This window comes from Falco peregrinus, chromosome 7, assembly GCF_023634155.1.
Source record: "Falco peregrinus isolate bFalPer1 chromosome 7, bFalPer1.pri, whole genome shotgun sequence".
Taxonomy (NCBI): domain Eukaryota; kingdom Metazoa; phylum Chordata; class Aves; order Falconiformes; family Falconidae; genus Falco; species Falco peregrinus.
Genome location: NC_073727.1, coordinates 22712116 through 22735118, shown reverse-complemented (window position 1 = coordinate 22735118; position 23003 = coordinate 22712116).

Sequence of the window (23003 nt, the reverse complement as noted above, 5' to 3'; positions counted from 1 at the left end):
TAATCTTTACCATGGAATGTCTAAAAAATAACTGCAGACTTTGGGAATATAACAATTTTAAAGCTTCATCAAATGGTTATATAGTTAGATTATTGGATTTTTAAACAAATGAAGAATGAAATTCGTTCAGTTATTCAACTTTCTCTAAAAAAAAAACAACCCCACAACCCAATTTTATTCATGTTACTGACCCTAATCCTTGCTTTATGAAATGGGAAATTGCCCTTTGCTCACCACATTTCCTCTGCCCTTATAGTTTGTCTAGTTTTTGGAAAGTCCTTATGGTCTGAAGTCTTAACTGTGAAGAACAGAGTATTGCTTTTTTCTATAATCTCCATGCCTGTTTATAAAACACTCTATATATTATTCTAGTGTAGTTTTTGTGATTGATCTATCACATTTCTCCTAATATTTTTTTTCTAAGTAAATACTGAAATCTTGGGTCTTAAATCATCTAATATTTCTCCCTTCTTAAATTCCACTGAAGTAATATGTTAGCTAAATATTTAGTATTAACTTATTGCTTTAGCTCTCCAGTGATTTTTCACACTGATTTAATTTACTTTTTATACTGTAAAAATCTAAATATTGTATCATGGAGGAAGGAAAGGAAAAAAATTTGAGACTAGAAATGTTAGACATGAATCACCAGAAGTTCATGCAAATAGTTATCAAAAAACCCTCTACAATAACCCAAAGGCTTTATTTTTTATGTAATTGATACTGAAGATAAAAGAAATTTACTACTTTCAGATTTTTAAGGAGAAATATTGATTGAACAAACCGAATGCTAGCATAAAGAGTTGCAGGTTCATTACCTACTCAAATTCACTGCATTGAGTCAATGTGCTGATAGTTCCAGCAGACTAACTGAAGAAGTTTCAAGTGACCCTTAGCTATGCAACTGAAGCATGAAATATCTCCTAGAGAAAGCTTGAAATGCAATTAACATAATTTTAGATATTGATGCTAAATCTTAATTAAGGACAAGGAAGGATGCCAATAAATTTGAGTGAATAATTCTGGTAATCTGACTTTTTGATCCATGCCATGCTGTTTGGATTTAATGGAGCTAAGATGCAGAAAAGGACAGGTGAGAAGGCAGAGAAGAAGGAACTGCAGAAGCAGTTGAGAGACACTACAGTAAAGAAAAATATTTTTAAAAGATATTACATCATATTTGCATGAATAAATTACAGATTACAAAGGAATGTCCCTGAGCACTAGAAGTCACTTCAGTATGGTTAAATATTTAATACATTCCCTAGCACTGCTTTAGCTTGTGCTGAATAGGACTCTGCAAAAATTTTCCAAGCATAGTTAGCAAACTAGAACAGGCCAGGAACACTTACTTCCCAGGAGGTAGTAGAGATATAAGTCAATTCATGCCAGTTGGTTTTGGTGTCTCAGATCTGTCCTGAGCAGGTCTTAATTTTCTAGTAGCAGACATAACCATACTAGGAAGACATAGCAGGAAGGTTCTAGGAGTTAATATTTGTGTCCAAAACAAGTTTGAGTATGAGAAGACTTCTAAAGACAAATGACTGATCTTTAAACAGAAAGATTTTATTGTTTTGGTATCTGCAAAGGAGGTCAAGAGGAAATCAATCTAGAGCACTAGTGAGTGCCTTGTAAGATACAGATAATTTGGAAAGATTGCAAAGCCAAGCAAAAAAATCCTTTATATGGAATAAAATGTCTTCTCCTTGGCTTCTGCTACTGCTAAACACTTTGATGTTCAGTTTATGGTGTGATAATATATATTTAAAATATACACTATTTTTTATAACATCTTAGAACTTAAAGTGTTAGGACTTGTCAGGTAAGGTTAATTTTATTGTGAAGAGCTTAACCAAAATTGACAAAATGCTGTGCTAAGTAGTAGATAAATTAGAAAAGGGAATGATGCATTAAAAATCTAGTGCACAACAGAAAATATAGAGGGCCTACTTGGAGGAAAGGGTTTACTTATGATAAGGAAAGAATGAGACCTCCATTCTTAACTACATGATATCAGATCACTATGGTTGATAGAGAGTTAATTGTAATAATGCAGTTACAAAATGTGACTTCTTTGTGTGCATGCAAACTAATTTGTTTGTGGCATATGAATTTTAATTCAGGATGATAAAGTACAGTTGTTTATGGAATTTTGGAATCTTTTGTTTTCTGTTAATGCTTAATTTAAGCACATCAATAAAATGGAGACTTGTGTTTATGATTTTGCACATTAGTTTTTGAAAGAAGCATATGTGATCCGCATATCTATACCAAACAAGACTGATACAGGGGAAAAAATACTTTTCACATTCACTAGCATTAAAAGGCAGAAAATTATCCTGTAATACTTCAGACAGTAAGGTAGAATGGTTGACATGATGAATAGTTTGCACGCAAGCATCGCATGCTGTACTTTGCAACTGTTGTAAACAGTCTATTAATCTCTTTCATTAAATGCAGGGGTATCAGGAATCTAAAACTGGGCTGCCACAGGCTTATCAGCTATCTGGTGTATAAGGTTATTTCTAGTGCTGAGGTCAGTTGACCCTGGTCAGCAGCTAAACCCCAGTCCAAATGCTTGCTCACCCCCACCCAACATGATGGGGAAGAGAACTGGAAGGGTAAAAGCAAGGAAACTTGTGGGTCAGGATCTGCAAGCAAAATAAATTAAAGGAGTTAATTCACTACTTCCTGTCTACAGGCAGATGTTTAGCCATTTCCAGAGAAGCAGGGCTTCATCACGCATATCGGTTACTTGGAAAGTCAAACACCATAACCATTAACTTTCCCCCCTCCTCTTCCTCTCCCCAAACTTTTATTGCTGATCACAACATTGTGTGGTATGGAAAATCCTCTTTTGGAAAAACAGGAAAAACGTCCTGTTTGTGTCTTCTCCCAGCTTCTTGCACACTCCCAACCCACTTGCTGGGAGAGGCAGAGAGGGGAAAAAGAAGGCTTTGCGACAATGTTAACACTGTTCAGCAATTATTAAAACACTGGTGTTAATACTGTTTTAGCCACAAATCCAAACTACAGTACCATACTAGCTGCTATGAAGAAAATTAACTCCATCCTGGGCAGAACCAGTACAATTTTCACCCTTTACTGCATACAATTTATGTCATGCACAGGTATTAAACTATCTAGTACATCCTCACTAACCACCCTTGCAACTGGACATCACAGCCCGCAACTGTATATTGCAGACAAGTGTGGAACGTGTATGGACATGAGGCTACACACATCTTTGTTTGACAGCAGTTACATATTTCACTTTATGCAGAATAATTCCACCTTCAATTTATATAATTTAGGTAGCAAGGACCTTCTTTTAATCCATCCCTCTTTTTATTTGTATTATCCATAATTCTGCTCATTTTGTGACTCTCTTCCTTGGTCTTCTCCTTTTCTGGCAATTTCTTAAGGATTTCTTTCACTAGTACCTATTATTTAATTTCCTCTAAACTTTAGACTCCACTCTAGGACTGAAAACTGTGAGAGGAAATGAGATGTGAATGAATTTCAGGTGCCTAGGTATACCAACTGCACTGTACCAGGGCTAAACTTGAACACAAGCTGCTTGTGCCCAAGATCAGCCCTGATCTTCCAGCTCAGCAAGCTTACATTAGTCTTATCTAAAACCAACAAACTGTGGAAAAAAAGCCTTCCTAGGGCTTCTCTTAGTTCAGGAGCTTGCATTGGGCAGCTTGGGTCCTAGGTCTTGGTCCTGGCTTGAGCTACATTACAGGTATGCTAGTTCCTGGCTTTGCACTTTGATGATCTTGACCTTGCCTTGCTGACTAGTCTTCTTGGTTTGACCTTGGATCTGCTCAGCTCTTCTTGCTTGGATATGGTGGCACTGCACCTTTTACTAGTGAGGTTAATGACTTTTTCTGCCTTGCTGTCTCAAGCTTGATCTTGGCTCCCAGCTTGTCTTTCCTACAGGAGCAAACCGCTGTCTCCAAATCCTGAAAATGAGGTCCATTAGCCGTATTTCAAGGATGCATTACAGCAATAAAGGCATATAGAATATAATCTCAAACTTCCTCAAACAAAAATTTTGTTGGTCTTTTCGGAAATATAGATAGAGTTTATTTTCATTTTTTTCAAAAGTAGTAGCATATTTTCGCACCAAAATTATTACATTTTTAAGAAGCTGAAATTCCAGACCCATGGTCTAGCAACCCTGTTTTAAATTCAGCTTTCATCCCAAGACACTTACCAAGTCCCAGTATAAGCACCTGATTCTCTTATTTCATTCTGACATCCTCCATTTGCTTTTCCTTTTTCTCTGCACAATAAATTATTTTAGGAATCTGTATCTTCCTATAAATATGTAGAGCTCTCACCAGGTTTAGATCTCTTTGATAATAAAATAAGTTGTTACTGTGAAAGAAAACAAAAGTCACTTAAATTACGTGCCTTGTAAATCAATAGTGAAGGGCTACTCTGAGTATTTGCTTCTTCCTAATCACAGTTAGTTGAGTTTATGCTCTGAAGTATGAGAATTCATTGCCCTTACGCTACTTACTACTTAAAAAATCTGAAATCAGATGTTCATCACACAATAAAAAGATTTAAGAACTTACATTAAGTACAACTTTATTGATATATGATAAAAATCTCATAGAGTTAAAGATGAATTCAGATGTGATATTTTTCCCCCCATCTTCTGATAAGGCAGTCTTACGTAGTTCATCACCACAGAAGAATGACAGGGAGCCAGTGGCAAATGTACAACTTTTCTTAGAGAATACAGTAGCTTGGTCACAGACAACAGATTAAAGCCAGCAAAGGACAACTGCTGGTGCATTGTGATTTAACTTCTTATATATGATAAAAGACATTAAAGTTTTATTCAACTTCAGTGAAATTCTGATGGTAAATTTGTTTGAAACAATGGGAGGGCAGACTGGCGGAGAGAGATCTAATTTATAACATCCTGCAAGGACACAGATGGATTTGGTGCATTTTAATCTGACTAGCACTTGAGTTTTGACTTCAGGCGTGCAGTGTGAAATGGAAATAATCTAGCTTGCAAAACTTGTATAATGTGCAATGGTTTGAGATGAGACAGTTAAACCATAAATATATATTATTTATTGATATAATTGCAACTGTTGGCAGGATAAATGCCAGGAGTGAGAAGATCCCTTAGACAACTGGAACAGATTTAGCAAAAATAAATAGAGATTTTTATGTCTTTTTGAGGTGGGGAGTAACCAAAGTATTCACCAGTTATCAGTTCAAAGGCTAGTTATGCTCAAAGGGAGCATAACTGTCTCATATAATATCTCTCATAAGGAGAACAGGGAAAACTGAGATGGTAAAGCAGACCTAAAAGAAATGGAAAGGTTGAGTCTTGTTCTAGAAATTGTGTTTTCATTAGAAAAAGCATGTAAAAAATTGTAGGTTAATATTTTAACATAAATAACTGTCTTAAGATGAAGTTCAATAGTGTGTGCAAAAGAAAACAGAAGCACTAGTCTCGTTTTCATCAGATAGAAACCTTACTGCAGAGCAGTAAGTTTAACAGTAAGCTTTATTCACTTTCTGTAGTGAGAAACGTAAAACTTCTTGTATTTCATGTTTTAGATGATGTAAAAGATATCTAATAACACCTTAAACAAATAGAATAATGATGTATTACCACTTTTTATGCAGGCTCCTGGAAATATTACCTAACTTGATATATGGCCAGGTCACTGCTGAGGTATTGTCTTTCTTATTGTTTTGGGGTTTAAAAAATGTATTTAAAATATTTCTTTATTTTTAATTTTTACATTATCAAATGTACTAATAAATGCTAGATTTTTAGTTCAAGAAAAACATTGTCCCATGATTGTGCAATCCATATACACCAGTTTCCAGTTATTATAATTCTTTTTCTTCCAGCTGCAGAGCTTGATCCTTTCTAGGGATTAGTGACTTCATCACAATTCTAGTAGAAGTGCTGGTGAAAATGTTCATTTTTGGTAGCAAGGAAATCAAAGTTTATTTGAAATAGTAACGGACTGATTTATTGACGCACAGAATTGTGGCAATAGAATACATCTATGTTAGATATTGAATTCCTGAGCACTTTTTTATCCTGAGTGTATTTATGTTTGCCTGACGGTAATGTCTTATGATGCATTTCTGATAGTTCTCATATCTAAAAAAGCACCTGACACCTTATAGAACTGTTAATTAGAAGGTGCCAGTGTTGCAGGCTGGATTATCTGCTTTCATTGTCTTCTGATTATGGGTTAAACCACTTGAAACTTTCTGGGGTTTTGCTTGTTTGCTTAGAGCTTTTTGTTGTTTATTTTGTTGTCCACTCAACAGCCAGAGAGTCTTAGACTACTTACGCAGTAGAGGGGTTTTACACAAGGTTAGAAACTGTCATATATAGAAACCCTATTAAGATTACAGGTAAAAGTAATGGTAGTACACAAAAGGGACTCGGAAGAGGGACTTTGATAACTCTGCAACACTTTCAAACCTTAAACCTGCCATCAATTATTTGACAGTTTCTCCAGCTAAAGAAAAATCCTTCTTTTAAACCATGTTTCTTTTTTGTCTACCATATTGTCTTCAAATAAACCTTAATTAGCTTGGGTTCATTCCAGCTTACTTTAGATATCTAACCAAAGTGGATTATTTGAGAATGTATTTAACTAAAGCTCCCTTTACCCTCAGTAGAGACAGGCACCTGAATCATCCTTTGTTTATCAATTGTAAAGGAGATTGAGAGTAATTCCTGAATTAGAGAACTCCATTTACTGACAGATAGCAGGGATTAATTTGGGCCCTAGAGCACCAATGGTTTGGGTGGAGGTCTGGGAGAGTACAATTATACTTGTTTTAGCAAACAGAAAAATACAATCAGAGCAGATCTGTAGATTGAAACAGTTCAGTATGCCTGAAAAACTGAGAGGGTTTTATTTTGGACCAGTCTTGCCTGGTCCCGTATGCAGACACCCATTAGCTATTGGAGTACTTCTCCTGGAGACCATCTTGTGCGGAAGGTTACCTTGTGCTGAAAGGAATCCAATTTGTGCGTTTGTAGTGAACTTCTACATTACTGATAGCTGCAGTGCAAATATAAATAGACTGAAGCTCCTGTTATTGCCATTTATTACAGTTCTAGGACTGTACTTCACATTGGGTCTGTTGAAATCAAGTTCACAGCAGTTGCCTGTCTTAGGCACATGCACGGAGAGCTAACTGGAGGACAGAGCTAATGCATCCTCATTACATTACATTATGTGATGCTTTTGCATGACTTCAATTTCACTTCCATCAGGAAGAAAACTGCTTTGAACATATAAGAGGTGCACCCTGGGGTACACTGTAAGGCACTAAAATGCAAGGCAAAGCTGTAAAAAAGGAAACAAAACCCTTCCTGAAAACCCAACCAAACAAAAAATCTCAAACCAACCAAACAAACAAAAACCCTAAAAAACCCACCACCGAAAAACCAACATCCTGCACACTAAATATTTAGAGATAGACTGATGCAAATCAAAGTGCAGCAAGCAGGAATGATCAAGAGACCCACTTCAAAAGTTTAGCAGTGGTTCAAGTTTAAAAGAGTAAGGTGGATAGCTTTAAAGAGGCTATCAGAAGGATTCCAGGGCAGCTTTTTAGAAACATACAGCAAACAGTATGTGTCAGAAAAAGGCTGAAACTGGAAGAGTGACTTGAGCTAGAAATGATCTTTTGTGCTTGAAGCATGTTGTAGCATGTAAGATCAGGAAGCCCTGAGTATAGAACTGGGCCAGTGCTTCTCCAATCCTTCTCTTGTGATTTTTGATCACAGGAAGGCATACTGGCAAGACTATACTACAGACACACTATAAAGCGTGGCTTAGATAAAAAACCCTAATAAATATTCTCGTTCAAATCATATGTAGCATATCAAGTCAAGCTTATTGAGTCTTGAGTTTATTGTACAAATACAGGTCCATGTTGTGAGTACATTTTTGGAGCTGTAAAACAGGTTAATACAATTCAGTTTTAAAACCCAAATTGACAGGAAAATATTGGAGCTGGCAGCTTTTTGTAGCTGCTAGTAATTAGGCTTTGTTGCCTGGGCCACCTTCTTATCTTTGCAACTTGTAATTTGAACACCAAATGTTACAAAGCATATGGACTGCCATAGTAATCCCATATGCTGAATGATAGCTGGCAGTTATCTGTGCAGAATTCAGACAACGATGAGATTACAAAATGTTTTAAACTGTACATCTAGCTTAATAGGCATCCCTGAAATTTTAAAGGGCAATAGCAGTAGATTTTCTGCATTTCATGCTTCCAGTCCTTCTTAAGCCTTTACCTTAAAAAATGGGGTTTCATACACAATTCAGGCCTAACAGAGAATTATTAGTACTGTCAGCAAATATATACTATCATTAATAGAACACTATTGCACATTCAGATTTATTAGTTTGCGTAGTGCCACTTTATTACTATAAATCTCACTTTTTATATTGTAATACAGATGATTTTGGACAAGCCACAAATCAATTTAAGCAGCTTGAATCTAGGATTACAGGTCTTTGCAGTAATTTTGTGGAAAACTGTTCTAATCAACTAGTTTTATGAATTTACTACACACTTTTCACAATGCATGCTTCCCATGATATGCTAAGAAAATGTTAATTGAATAGCGTATATGTTGACAACAGTAAACTAAGAATAAAATATAATTTTGTCTCAAGAAGCTTCTACACTTCTTGAAATTGAGTTTGAGGGCATCCTCTCCTAAACTCAACAGGTATTAAATTGTTTCATTCAAATCTAGCATTATTTTTTATTATTTCTTTGGTTAACAGAATGCACTTTAGTCCTTCCAAGAGCCTGCAATTTTTAAAATTCTTGTCCATCTAAAAGGCTCTTCACGCTTTGACTGTTAAAGTTTAGGGTTGTTTTTCAACACTGGCTTCTAAAGCTGAAAAGATCTCTTACAACTTAAGAAGGAAGATCAAGAGGACTCCATGGAGTGGTAACTCATTCTCCACAAGAACAAACATCAGTGCCAGCCTCTCATCCAGCATATATAGATCAGCAATAAGTTGCCTGGTGAATCATGTTGACCACAAATTAAATATGAATTCTGAGAAAGAAGTGAACCTGGAGGTTCATCATGTCCATGGCCAGAGAAGATCAACTGCATGATTACCTTTATGTTAGGTTTCCATGTTAGGTCCAGAAGTGGCTTCTTTTTTAAACACAATGCAGTGCCATGCAGACTTAGCTCTTAGAAAAAAAATCCAGCAGCAATAACCAAAAATCTTAGCTACAATTGCAGATATTTTGGACTGAGCTAATACTCAGTTTAGCATTCAGCTCATAGCACAATAAATTCACATCTTCCAGCACAGATTAAGCATTGTATTTTGTCAAATGTGGTGATGCAAGGAACAAATATAAGTATTGACACAGAAAATGTTATTAATAACATTTTGATGTTATGTTAATAAAATAACATTGGTAGCAGTAAGAATTTTAAGAGGCACTTTTGATCTCTTTAAGATTTTTGGTACTTCACAAATAAGAAGCTATTTGCTTATGTTTTGAGTGAATTAAAGTATTATTTGAGAAATAATTCTAATTACAGTATATCTCCAAGTATTATACTTTCTCCACTCGAGGGCAAGCTTCAAAACCAAAATTACAGACATAACTACAAAATATCTATAAACTCAGTATATTTATCTTGTCTTCCCTTATGTTCTTCTCTTTTATTCTGTGATTTAGGAAATGTATACAAACAAAAGCTGTAAATACCCTGAAAATTACATATTGTAAAGGAAAGAGCTAATTAATCAAAACCCCAAGTATATTTCAAATAGCAGGATATTTCCAGCTTGCCCAAGATTTTAGGGAGAGGTGGAACTCTTTAACGCAGAAGCCAAATTGGATTAGATAGTTACCTTTTATACCAAGAAAACTTGTATAAACAAAAACAAAAACAAAAACAAAAACAAAAACAAAAACAAAAACAAAAACAAAAACAAAAACAAAAACAAAAACAAAAACAAAAACAAAAACAAAAACAAAAACAAAAACAAAAACAAAAACAAAAACAAAACAAACACCAAAAACAAAAACAAAGCAAACCAAACCCAAAACTATTTACTAGCAAAAGCAAATTTGCCAGTGAGTTTTTTAAGTCATAAAGTAAGCTTTAAGTAAGTATTCTTCCATCTTCATCTTCTTTTGGGAAAACATCCAAAACCTTCAATTCAAATTTGAAAATAAAGGATAACTTTAAAGAAACCCTTGCTGAAACTCTTTTCACCCGGTTTGAGAATGGTTAAAAACCTATGCCACAGAAAATATTTCAGATTACTATGGGATTTATATTTTCTTTTCATATGATTAGTCTTAGGGAATTAGATATGTTTGGTCTTTCCAACTGTAGATCACTCTAGTGGATACATCACTTAAAACTCTAAAGAAATAGTAAAATCATATTGTTCATTAAGTAGTCATATCTAATTCTTTTTTTCTTAAAAGACTTTTGGTTTTGTCTTCCCCACCCACCCCACCCAGTTTCTTTTTTTGTATTTTGGTAACGCCTTAGATCTGAAAAGGGAATGACACACACATAAAGTTATGGAAAGTTGCTCCTGCACTGGCTTAAGAAAGAAAATTATTATATATCTTCTTAACATGCATTATATTTCAACTGTATTCTTCAGTGCCTAATTAACTGATCATCTTTTTAATAGTGACTTGCTCTTCCAGAGTCCAAAACTAAAGCAGAAGGCACTGGAACAAACTAAAAACTGATCAATTTCCCTACCCCATCTTTTTCCTTTTGGTTGATTATTCTCCTTGAACCTCATTTCCTGGTAAACTGTGAGGCAGCCATCACCTTCAGAGGTCATTAACATAGTCTCAACTAGGAAAGCATGAAGAATTTTTTCTGTTTTCCACTATCCAATAAAAATGATCTCAGATAATTCTCAGATCCAAAAGTACACCAGTGTACCAGGCAATTAACAGGTTTTTAGAAGTAAAAGGCACTTGAAATCATAAGCTACTGCATAAATACTACCTCAGCCATACATGACAGTTTTAATTATAATGCTGATTTTAAAATTCTTAAATTAATAAGAAACTTGAAATACAAATTCAAAGGAGAACTCCATTCATATATTCCCTTAATGATGCAAAAGCAATGCTCCTGGTTTATGGATGTATCTTTACAACTTGCCAGTTGTGTTTTGGTATTGATCAATCCAACTTTGAACTGAGTTTTGGCAAGTTTATCCTCTGAATATAATCACATGAGGTATAATTTTTTAAAAAATATATAGATCTCTCTACTATAGAATAATAAAACAATATAAATAACTGATTAAATTGTACACTAAAAGGATAACATTAATGGAAAATAGCAGGGGACATTAGCAGAGATTGCTGGTATTTTAAAACACAAACGTAGATCAAAAAGGATGGGCACCTAAGCCAAACTTGTGATTTCCCTGAACTTCACTATTCATCATTGTGAGCTTGCAAATTCTAAAATTATAACTTTGCAATTAAGTGCATTTTTTTTTTTGCTCTTATAACTTTACAGATATCTCAGAACAAGGATTGTTCTTTAACAGATATCTACATGCTGAAAAGGAGTTGTGAACAATGAGAAAAGTAGGGAAGGTGGGATGCATTCCCAGAGACCAGGGGCAGGAATAGAGTTCCATTCCTCAGTTCAATGGCAAAACCCACATCACTGTGAAGGAATTCTGCCAGTAGTGAGAGGGAGCCACTGGCTTGACAGGTCTGAGGAGTGCAGATAAAAGTAATCAATTCCTGTTTAACACTGATCTTAATCTTCCGTTCTATGGATCTGGAAAACAGCAGCATACTCTCAAAGATCTTGGCCATACATATATCAGTAAATTAAATAATGTCAAGTCATAGGCAAAGATACTGGAATTAAAAAAAGTTGTGCACATTTTAAATGTTAGAATGGTCCCCAGCACAGCTTTGGGTCAGGACAACTAGCATTCTTCCAAGCAGAGTGTGGGAGCCAGGCATGGGGCAGGCCTCCTTCCATACCAGTACTTTTTATGAGGACACTGTGTTTATAGCCAGTCAGCCTGTGTTTGGGGCTGGAGAACAGGCCCTGGAAGTGTTAAGTTTACTAACCTAGATGGATCCAGAGCTTTCTGTGAGAGCAGCTATGGAGCAGGAGGTGAGACAGAGAAGGAACTGTGAGCTCCTCTCTCCCCTCATGTCCATTGCTGCCTCTTCATCGAGTTTGCCCTGTTGTTCGCTGATAACAAAAGCTCCATGTTGCTTTTATACCAATGCTTAGACACCTTTGAAAGGACACTTTAAAATAAAATAGTAAAAATATAGTAGAACAGATTACCTTTATATTGCTTAATGTGTACTGGTTATTATCTTTGTCCTGATTTCAGCTGGGATAGATTTAGTATTCTCCTTACTAGCTGGGGCAGTGCTGTGGTCTGGATTTGGTGTGAAAGCAATGTTGACAGCACACTGATGGGTTTGGTTGTTGCTGGGTGATGTTTATATTAAATCAAAGGTTTTTTTCTTGGGCCCTGCAAGCAAGAGGGCTGGAGGGGCACTGGAAACTGGGAGGGGACACAGCCAGGACACCTGACCCAAACTGCCCACAGGGATATTCCATACCATATGATGTCATGCTGAGTATATAAACTGGGGGTAGAAGAAGGAACTGGGGGTATTCAGCATTATGGCGTTTGTCTTCGCAAGTAACTGTTATGCGTGACGGAGCCCAGTTTTCCTGGAGATGGCTGAGCACCTGCCTGCCCATGGGAAGTGGTGAACGAATTCCTTGTTTTGCTTTTCTTGCATGCAGCTTTTGCTCTACCTATCAAACTGTCTTTACCTCAACGCCTGAGTTTTCTCACTTTTACTCTTCTGATCTTCTCCCCTACCCCACTGTGGGGGGGAGTGAGTGAGCAGCTGCGTGGTTCTTGGTTGCCAGCTGGGGTTAAGCCATGACAATCTTGATTATTTATTTTCTTAAATAAGTGGTGTCATAATGGTGCATGTAGTAGCAAGTTTTACTGATATTATACCTGCTGATAAACATCAAAATCAGGGAATAAACTGATTCTAGACCACCTGTATATCTTCAGTTCACACAATCTATTTGCTGGACTATTCAAAAAATATTGATTTGGATCAGGGTAGGGCATGTGTTTCAAGTTTGATAGATTCTAGCCTAAACAATTTTTATTAAATGTCAAATGAGGAGTTATTGCTTTGTATCTAATGAGTCTGCTTGCATTATGCCTTGCAGGAGGATATTGGATTACTGAGAAACAGTGGGTTGGAGTTATTTCCATAGATGGCACTTTTTCTGTGAAACTAAACCGAGTTCTAAGTGAAGAGCTCTTGAGCCTCATTCTGTAGGCTGTCGACAGTTTCAGCAGGTCTGTTACACTGGGTGGTGAGGGGTGTTTTTTCTTTGGGGGGGTGCTTGACAGGAAAATAAAATAGCTGAGTTCAGATACCCAAACAAGAAGTGTTAATGTAACACTGTATGATATTTTGTGTGGTGATGTGACTAGACAGATTGCACAAATGAGACTTCTGACTAACTAGAAGAATATCAAGTGGACTTTTAAAGGCACTTTACCCTGCTCATTTAGTATTTGCAACGTCCTGAAAGACAGGAAGGTGGTCAGTGTAATGCTGTTATTCAAAAAAAAAAGTCTAAGGGCAAGCTAAATTACAGTTTTGTTAGTTCAACTTCAGTTACAGGAGAAGGAATACATATTATTTTAAAGATCCAATGGGTGGACATTTTGGAAACTATATCCTGATAAAACAAAGCTAAGACATTTTCAGAACTGAGGGGTTATTTCTCACTAATGCACTAATACACACTGCTATCAAGACAGAAAGAAGGAAAAATACACTTCATAAACTAATGAGTATTATAAGGAGGCATTTGGTAACATTTCCATGTTCAAAGATTTAACGTGTAAGAAGCACAATGCAGAGGAGGTTTAAGAATGCTTTGAATAGGGGCTCCTCTACTGAGAAATAAGAATAACTAATAGTAGTTATGAGTGGATTTGCTTTAGATTTGAAATAAGTGACATAAACTGTAATTTAAAAAAAAAAACCCACAAAAAAATCAAACAAAACCCCCAAAGCCCAGTATTAAAAATTAAAATGGTGATAAATTCCTGGTTGAGTAACAAATATTAAATGTGACCTAATTCAAGTCCTTATTGGTTTTAAGCCTGTATGGTAAATTTAGTATCACTTTTTTCTTTAATCTAACCAAAATGTGATCCAGTGCTTGGAAATATATAGCTCTTACTGGAAAAGAGATTCACACTGCAGAAGCATGTTAATGGATTGTAAATCTTAATGTATTTATGGCTGATATCCAGATAAGAACTGCATTGTTTGTGAAGCAAAATAAATATCCTAGGCTACATAGGTTTTGAGGCCAAGCAGCTTGTTATCTTATGACCAACCTTTCAACAAACTGAAATCAAGAATATTCTGAAGTTGTTTTTATACAGAAGTGGCAGATGTGACACATAAATATCTATAAAATTGTTCTAGGAAAAACTGATGCTGCATTTAACTCAACATTTGAGAACTTAGCATGATCAAATCCCTGGGAACATATACATAATTCTTATTAATTCAAAGTAATCATAAAGTCAAAAGGTGCTAGGAAATAAGAAACCTGGTATTTGTGTTTAGAACTGCTTTCAAAAATATTTCACTTTATGAAATTGTGCTTCAGCTGAATGGAATCCTTAGTTTTTCACCGTAGCAATAAACAGATTTTTTTCAGCATGCCAGAGAGGAAACCAAGATTCCAAATTATAATTTCTTCAGTGAAATAATAACAGCTAAGTAATTTCCACCTGAATTTTATTCATTTTAGTGGTTGATCCCTTCAAGTACTATAGAGTGATTATACTATTTTGTGTCATTGACTCTCTGCCAATAATGAATACAGCAGCCAAACTTTCTCAGTTCAGTGTTCTGGTCTGTATTTTTACCAGAAGTAGTTAAACAAGAAGATTTTAATTTGAAGTACATTGAAATAGGTTAAAGTGGTTTATTAATTTATCAAAGACACATAATTAACTGGCAGTCAGTGACCTGTACACTGCAGATCAATACTGGCAGTGCAACAAATAAACCGCAGTACTAGATCCTGACAAAATGCTAATTTATATGACAGGAAAGTCTAAACAACCCTCTATAATTAATCTCCAGAAGCATCCACCCTGCTTTCTCTCTGAGTTACATGCACACCTCCCTCAAAGGCCAAGAGGGTTACACACAGAGATGTGCACATGCACACAGATGCAAACACACGAGTCTGCTCTGCCTGACCTCAAAGCATGGTCACATGCTCTGTTACCTTCTCTGCTTCCCTTCTGGTACAAACCTCTATGCTGCTTCTATACTTTTCAAGCTTCTGCTTTCTTAGTTTTAAAAATCCCTTTGCAATTCCCTGGTTACACTTTAATCCAGTTGATGGGCATCATCCTCTTTAACACAATCATTCTTGGTCAAATGCCTCCTTAGATGGTTTTAGGTGTCTCAGTCCCACACGCTGGCTACATTGATATTCCCATCTTAACAGCTGCATTTAGTCAAGACTTTTCACCAAAGATGGGTCTTGCAACCACAATAACCTATATGCACAAGGAGGCATGAAAAATATTACTTTTTTAAAAATTTCAGGGCTCAGCTTTGCTCCCTGAGTCATACAGTGTATTTTCTCCACAGTTACTTACTCCAAAACAGTTATAGGCAAGATCTCTGCTGGAACTTGCCTTGTCACTACAGATCTCAATAGTCAGCAGTCTCCTTCTGCTTCCAGATTTTTCAAGATACCTGGAATATCTGCAAGACAACCCTTGACCTTCCATTTGCTTACATAATTTCATTCTCTGTACTAAGGTTTCAGACCATTTTAGAAGATAGCTATTAATGGATCTTAAGATCTTTGGCATTGTGGGTGCTTGTGAACATTTATAGCATGATGAAAAGAAAAATTTCTGGGTTTAGTAGTGGAATTATTTTATTAACAAAGTAATCATAAGAGATGGCTGGAGATATGGGGCAGACAACCTTTAATTTCTGTTTGATTACATTTTTAGATTAAAACCAGAAAATCAGAAAGCATTTAGCAGATAAAGACAAACATTGGCAAGCTGAGTGGTATATTTGGTGGCATCCTTTTATATGAATAGTATGTTCTAAGAAAATAAATGCTTCAGTATGCATGCAAAGGTACTGAAAATAATACTTATGTATTTTACTGACTTCTGCTTGCCTGAATCCTCTTTTTATAATTACAGCCTAAGCGTGCACAGTGGAAGAAATATCAGGTAATAGGCAACTTCATTACCCTATCTCCAAAGTCATGGCTCTAGTCAGGAACCCAGCAGCATACAACAAAATGGGCTCAGAGGAGGAAACTAATTCTGTACCCTAGAGTAGATATCCAAACCATTGCTCCTGAGAGCAACACTGAGTTCAAACTGGGACACTGGAAAAGCCAAACATTCAGTTCTGACTGGGACACTGGAAAGCCAAAATAAATCAAACCAAACCAAAAAAAGCAACAAACCACAACCTTTTCTATAAAACTACTGCTTTAAGCAGTTCCTTCTTTTTAATATAGTTACATGAAAAGCAGCTCTTTTTTTTTTTTTTTACTTTTTTATAGGATATCAGCTGTTAAAAGATAAATATTTTTTTTAAAATAAATTTTAGAATATTTACTAATCTTAGAGCATATCAATATTTCAAGACAAAAGATGTCTAATTGTAAAATCACTTGTGAAAATTAAGTGTAGATAAATCTTAAATATAAAGCTGAAATTTAAATGACCATTCTTTACATACAGGTGTCTGTTATTGTTTTGGCTGGGATAGAGTTAATTTTCTTCCTAGTACCTCCTAGAGCACCACGTTTAAGACTGGTGATCAAAATAATGCAGGGATGGTTTCGTTACTGCTAAGCAGTGCTTGCACAGCAGCAAGGCTGCCTTTGCTTCTCATGCCACCCCACCAGTGAGGGGGCTGGGGGTGCACAAGGAGCTGGGAGGGGACACAGCCAGGACAGCTGACCCCAAAGGGATGTGCTAGAACATACGACATCATGCTCAGCAATAAAAGCTGGGGGAAGAAAGGGGAAGGGAGGATATTCAAAGTTATGGCGTTTGTCTTCCCATGTAACTGTTATGCATGATGGAGCCCTGCTGTCCTGGAGATGGCTGCACACCTGCTGGCTGATGGAAAGCAATGTATAAATTTCTTACTTTGCTTTGGGTCTGTGTACAGCTTTGTCTTTATCTATGAAACTGTCTTTGCCTCAAACCACAAGTTTTCTCACTTCTACCCTTCTGATTCTCTCCCCTGTCCTGCTGTGGGGGCAGTGAGTGAGTGGCTGTGTGGCAGAGTGGAAATATAATCTAAAGCTTTTAAAATATATAGAAGAAATTATAATAATATATTTTTTCATGTTCTGTGAAAAATATTTTCTTCTCAATTAGGTAGCTTCATATTTATAGAAAAAGAAAGGGAAGCAAAAAAAAAAAAGCCTTATAAAATCATACAAATATTTTAAATAGTTAAACAAGTTTTTATCTGAAGATTTAACATATAATGGTAGTACATTTATGATATTTTTCCAAGGAGCAGCTGAAGTGGAAGGTTTCCCTAACATTCCTTTGAACAATCTGTATACTTCTCAATGTTCCTATAATCATTTTGATAATTACTTTCTTCTTATGATAGCTCCTTTTTATGGGCTGCAACTCTGTCTGGTTAGAAAATAAAAATTAGGCAACTTCATTAGAATTTAATTTTTTTTACTTCCATTAGAAAAGCTATTAAATTATATTTGATTAGCTGTCATATAAGTGTGGACTAAGTATATAATGCACTGTTTTCAAAAGACATTGTATTATATTTTAAATAATTAAGGACTCTTGGTGAACTATTTAATTTGCTAAAACTAAGAGGAAGCAAGAACTTTCATTTTATGTACATTTAACTGTGTGCATTAATTTTTAAAACAGGGATGTTATATACATACATCTATTTATCTGCAATTTTATTTATTACAGAATAATTTATTAGAGCATAAGGTGCTGGAAACTTTGAAAGCATAATGAAAATCCCAGTTTTGAGGAACCTGTAGCTAAAGACCTTCATGGTCTAATGATGTTTCCAATCAATAGTCAAACTCTCTTGTTCTCTCCCACTGCCATTGAAGGACAAGGACAGCATTTATACTGTTGGAGTAAACTTAGGTTTGAATTCTGATGCCAAACTCCCTGATTCTGAGATTTATCTACATGTCTAGTGCTCCCAAGGTATTACTCGTCTTGCCTCACATTAGATGGCTGTCATTTAGACTTCTAATACTCTACTTCTAATCTTGTCTCCTAGTGTATTTTTTTAACCAAAGAAGAAGGCTTCTCTTGATAGTATATCATACAAACCTTTTTCAGAAGTGTGCTTTACGACGAGTTGATTACCCCACCCCACCCCTACCCCACCCCCCCATTACTATAAAGGTAATATAGGGTGGCTAGTTTAAAACACTGACTTTTATGACTGAAGTTATGTGAGATGAATCCTCCTTTCCCACACACACAGGCACAATTCAGGGGGATATGTGGGACATATAAGGTACGTGTGAACAGCGCATGTGAGTATGGAAACTGATGCCTGGTTCAATGACCCTGAGATAGAATTATGCAATACAAACCAATTCTTCAGTGAATATTGAGGTCAAAGGTAGGCAGCTTTCAGTGGATGATGAACAGCCTTTTAATGCTTTCTCTGTATACAATTCATAAGCACACAATTATTTATTACCTAGCAGATATGATAAATGATTGGGAGCAGCCAGACTAATGGGCTAAGGATCAATATCCCCACTTGCATGATAATCTCTGCTTTCCAGTGGTTGCCCATCATCAGGTAAAGAAGTGTTAGCCTTAATTGCTTCTCCACAATCACACGATTGTTCTTCATAAAGTTGGAACTTGGGTCACAGACATATGAGCTTTATGAAACTGAGCCATAGGTTATAGCTTCATGAACAGTCAGGTTTGTATCTTTGAAAGGCCATTAGCTGACCTTGTAGGGCATTCAGTGCAGAATAATAGAAGTGACTTTTCTCATTCCCACCAGGTATGACATTTTCACCTGTTGTTTGCAAAATATATTATTTACTTTGATATCTATTTGCCTGAATTGGTACTACCTAGAGAATGACATGATTAGGAACAAGTCTACCTTCACTAGTCAGTGGGGGTCACTGCAACGCCATCTCAGGCTTGATGTGTCTGGGATCTACGTGGTGGTGTAGTAAAGTAGAAAACAGTAAGTACATTCTTTCTTCTCCTGGTTGTTCTTTGGTGTTCCTCCATCAACAGGAGGCAGCACCACTCTCCAGCAAGTTCAATGTATACCTTAGAGGCTAAGTAGAATCACAGTATTAGTCACAGTTAGTTCCAGGTGCATACGGAATAAAGCAGATTTTGTGGAGAACCTTATGTATTCACTGACCACTTAAAATCATAATAGTAAGATACATCTATTTGTAACAGAAAAAGGAATAAGTAAATTCCTTATCTAAGATGCAGATATTTGGAAAAAATGAGGACAGACACACACACATACCCACCCATTTTTGTATCTACAGTGAAAAAGAATAAACTAAAAACATTCCTGAAATATTTAACAGTGATTGAGAATTTTCAGCTGCATCACACAGAAGGCGGCCTCTCTTAAAACATTTCAGCTCTTCTTGAAATCACTGAAGTTTATACATGAAGAATATTTGCAAGCTTAAGTTAGTGTAAATCTGCCTTTTTTTGTGTAAGCAGCTATATATTCAGCTGTATTCACCACTAGTGCAGCCACATCTTTAAGGTCCTTGAATGTCCAGAGGAGGGCAACAAAGCTGGTTAAAGGGCTGGAAGGAATGTACTATGAGAAGCAGTTAAGGGCTCTGGGTGTTTATTTAGTTTGGAGAAGAGGAGGCTGAGGGGCCACCTCAGTGCTCTCTACAGCCTCCTGAGGATGGGAAGTGGAGAGGAAGGTGCTGAGCTCTTCTCCCTGGGATCCAGTGACAGGACGTGTGGGAATGGTTCAAAGCTGCAGCAGTGGAGGTTCAGACTTGACATCAGGAAGCATTTCTTTACTGAGAGGGTGGGTCAAACACTGGATGAGGCTTCCTAGAGAGGTGGTTGATGCCCCAAGCCTGTCAGTGTTTTTTAAGAGGCATTTGGACAATGTTCTTCATAATCTGCTTTAACTCTTGTTCAGCCCTGAACTGGTCAGGCAGTTGGACTAGATGATCGTTGCAGGTCCCTTCCAACTGAAATGTTCTGTTCTGTGCTATTCTATTTTATTGGTATATGTATGTCTATATATACCTACATCTATCTATCTAGAATAAGTATATGCTAAGCTTTTGCTTAAGAGGTCGATTTGAAAAAAAAATAAAGAATAATAATCCTGATGATATGTGGAATCAGCAATGTGTGAAAAAAGATCTTGTAAATAAATGTAATTTTGCAAAAGTAGTTAAATGTGGATGTCTACCAGTAATGCTTCCCCCAGTAAAGGACACTAGTAGCATTGATATTGAAAACAATGGTGAAGGTTGCTGATATAAATGAGTTTCAAAGTGTATGAACAAAGGCAAAATGTCATTCTGGTCTGAAAGCTGAAATAGTTCTGAGAGACAATTTAAGAATTGATATTCAGAAAAACATCTGGTTCTGATTCTGCTCTGATCCTTGTAGATTTTACAAGCACACTCTGCTGCTTCTGTATAGTTACCTTGGCATACACTTGCATAAGAAGACAGCCAAACCTTTCCTTTGAATTTAAAGTATTTCACTCCTAGCTATTTGATCTTTATTTTCGTACACCTCCATCTTTCCTCAGGCCTTTCATTTGTACCTAGAATTGTCTTCCTGATCATAAGATTAAATTAAAATTAAACTAGTCGTAATTAATGTCAGTTACTTTATCTACACTCATTTCAATCAGAATTAAACAATTAAACAATTATCGAAATTGGTTGCCAAATATTATTTTTTGTGCTTTCTTACCAAATTTAGTCTCATTCCAAATTAACTTTGTTATTAGCTTATTAACCAAAACATTTCTAACAAACAACACAACAAATACAGTGAATGTATATTTCAGAGTAATTGCAGCAAGTTCTACATTTTAACATATCCACAATGTAACGTACTTGCGTATATACTTGTATTTAACATATGTATACATCTTGAGCCTGAGTTTTTCCTGTTTGCTTTTCTGAAGCACCAGATTAAAGTCCATCTTATCCATATTAAAAGAATTTGAAGTAAAACATGAAAGTTAAGGTAATATATGTGATAGAAGTCCCAGACATTATCTGGAAGTGTATCTTGACAGCTTTGTTTACAGAAATAGTTTTATCAAGACTCCTATGAGTCCAGATAGTCAGATTGAGATCTGTATTGTTTTGAAGGTTTGAATAATTGATTAAAGCTGTTTATTACACCAGAAAATCATACAATAAACAATCTTTTATAAAGACAAAACACAAAGCTGTCTTTCTATTCTTTATATTTGAAATTTTGCCAGTAGTAAAAAGGTGGGAAAATGTGACTGTTCAGTGACAGGTAACTGCAATAATGCATGGGTACCAGAGGGAGTTAAACTGTGTAGTTTGGGCTCCACTGTTGAAACCACAGCAGTGTAACATTCAAGGCAGGTGAATTTACAGGAGGCAGAGCAAATCACATACATAGCCATATACATTAAGTAAATTCTGACACTGTTCAAACCACAGCTGTGACAATAGAATCTCCTGTGATGAAAAATAAAGCTTTCGGAATAAATGGTGTATAACACTGACTAAATTTTCTACTGGATATGTTTTACAAAAATATCTATACTCTAAAATAATGGGAAATCCCAGGGGTGGGGGGTGGGGAAGATGAATTTGTCACTGGCACTGTTTCATCTGATTGGAATAAACTATATGCAGATTCCTTGACAAGAATTATTTAACTTTCCTCCCAGTGCCAGATACTTACATTATGGAATCCTCATGAGTGAAAACTAAAAACAGACCTCATTGATGGATGACTACAATTAAAACTCTTCCGTACAATTACTGTTTTTCTAGGTTTGTTTATACATGTCAAGTATGTGCCTGCAACAGGTAGCAAAATAGAATGATAAGCTTTCTGAAAGGCAAACTAGCTTCTAAATATTTATTCAGCATTTACCGCTTGACAAGAATTACAGAAAAAGCAAATAAATGTATATGTAAGAAATCTTTAGGGTTTTCATACTCTTTCATCAATACCCACTTGCCATATCCAAAGAGAAACCCATCTGACACCCTCCAAGAAACTGGGAGGGGAAAAAAAAATCAGTTATTAGTATTTATATTATTTTACATTTTTACCCCATGCCTTTAGCTAGACAAACACAAAGTGCATCTGTATAAGTACACAGGAATCCAAGTGCAATAAAAGTCCTTCATGCTTGATGATTTACAGTCTAAACTGAAAGAGCAAACAAGAAGAAAAATATTAAAAATATATAGTAAGTGTCCAAATATATATATATTGTGTATATAATTTGCCCAATTCCACCTCATTTCATGCTTTGGTCTTACTAATTTTCTTCTATTTATCCTGTAAATACCGTCCAATTACTTTCCACAGCACAAACACTATCCTCTTCATGCCTACAATACTCTACCAAAGGTTATCAAATCTAGGTCTATTATTTCTAAGAGACAGAGCTCCTGACGCTGTGGGGTGACTGGACTGGGCTTCAACAGCCAGGCAGGAGGAACCCTGGACCTGATGTTCCTGGGACTCAGCACCTCTTGTAACATCCTTCACAGGAGCTGCCTAAGCAACAGATAAGGAGGTCTGGGAAATGCAAATACCTGAGATAAGCAATGAGCTCATTGATGGAGA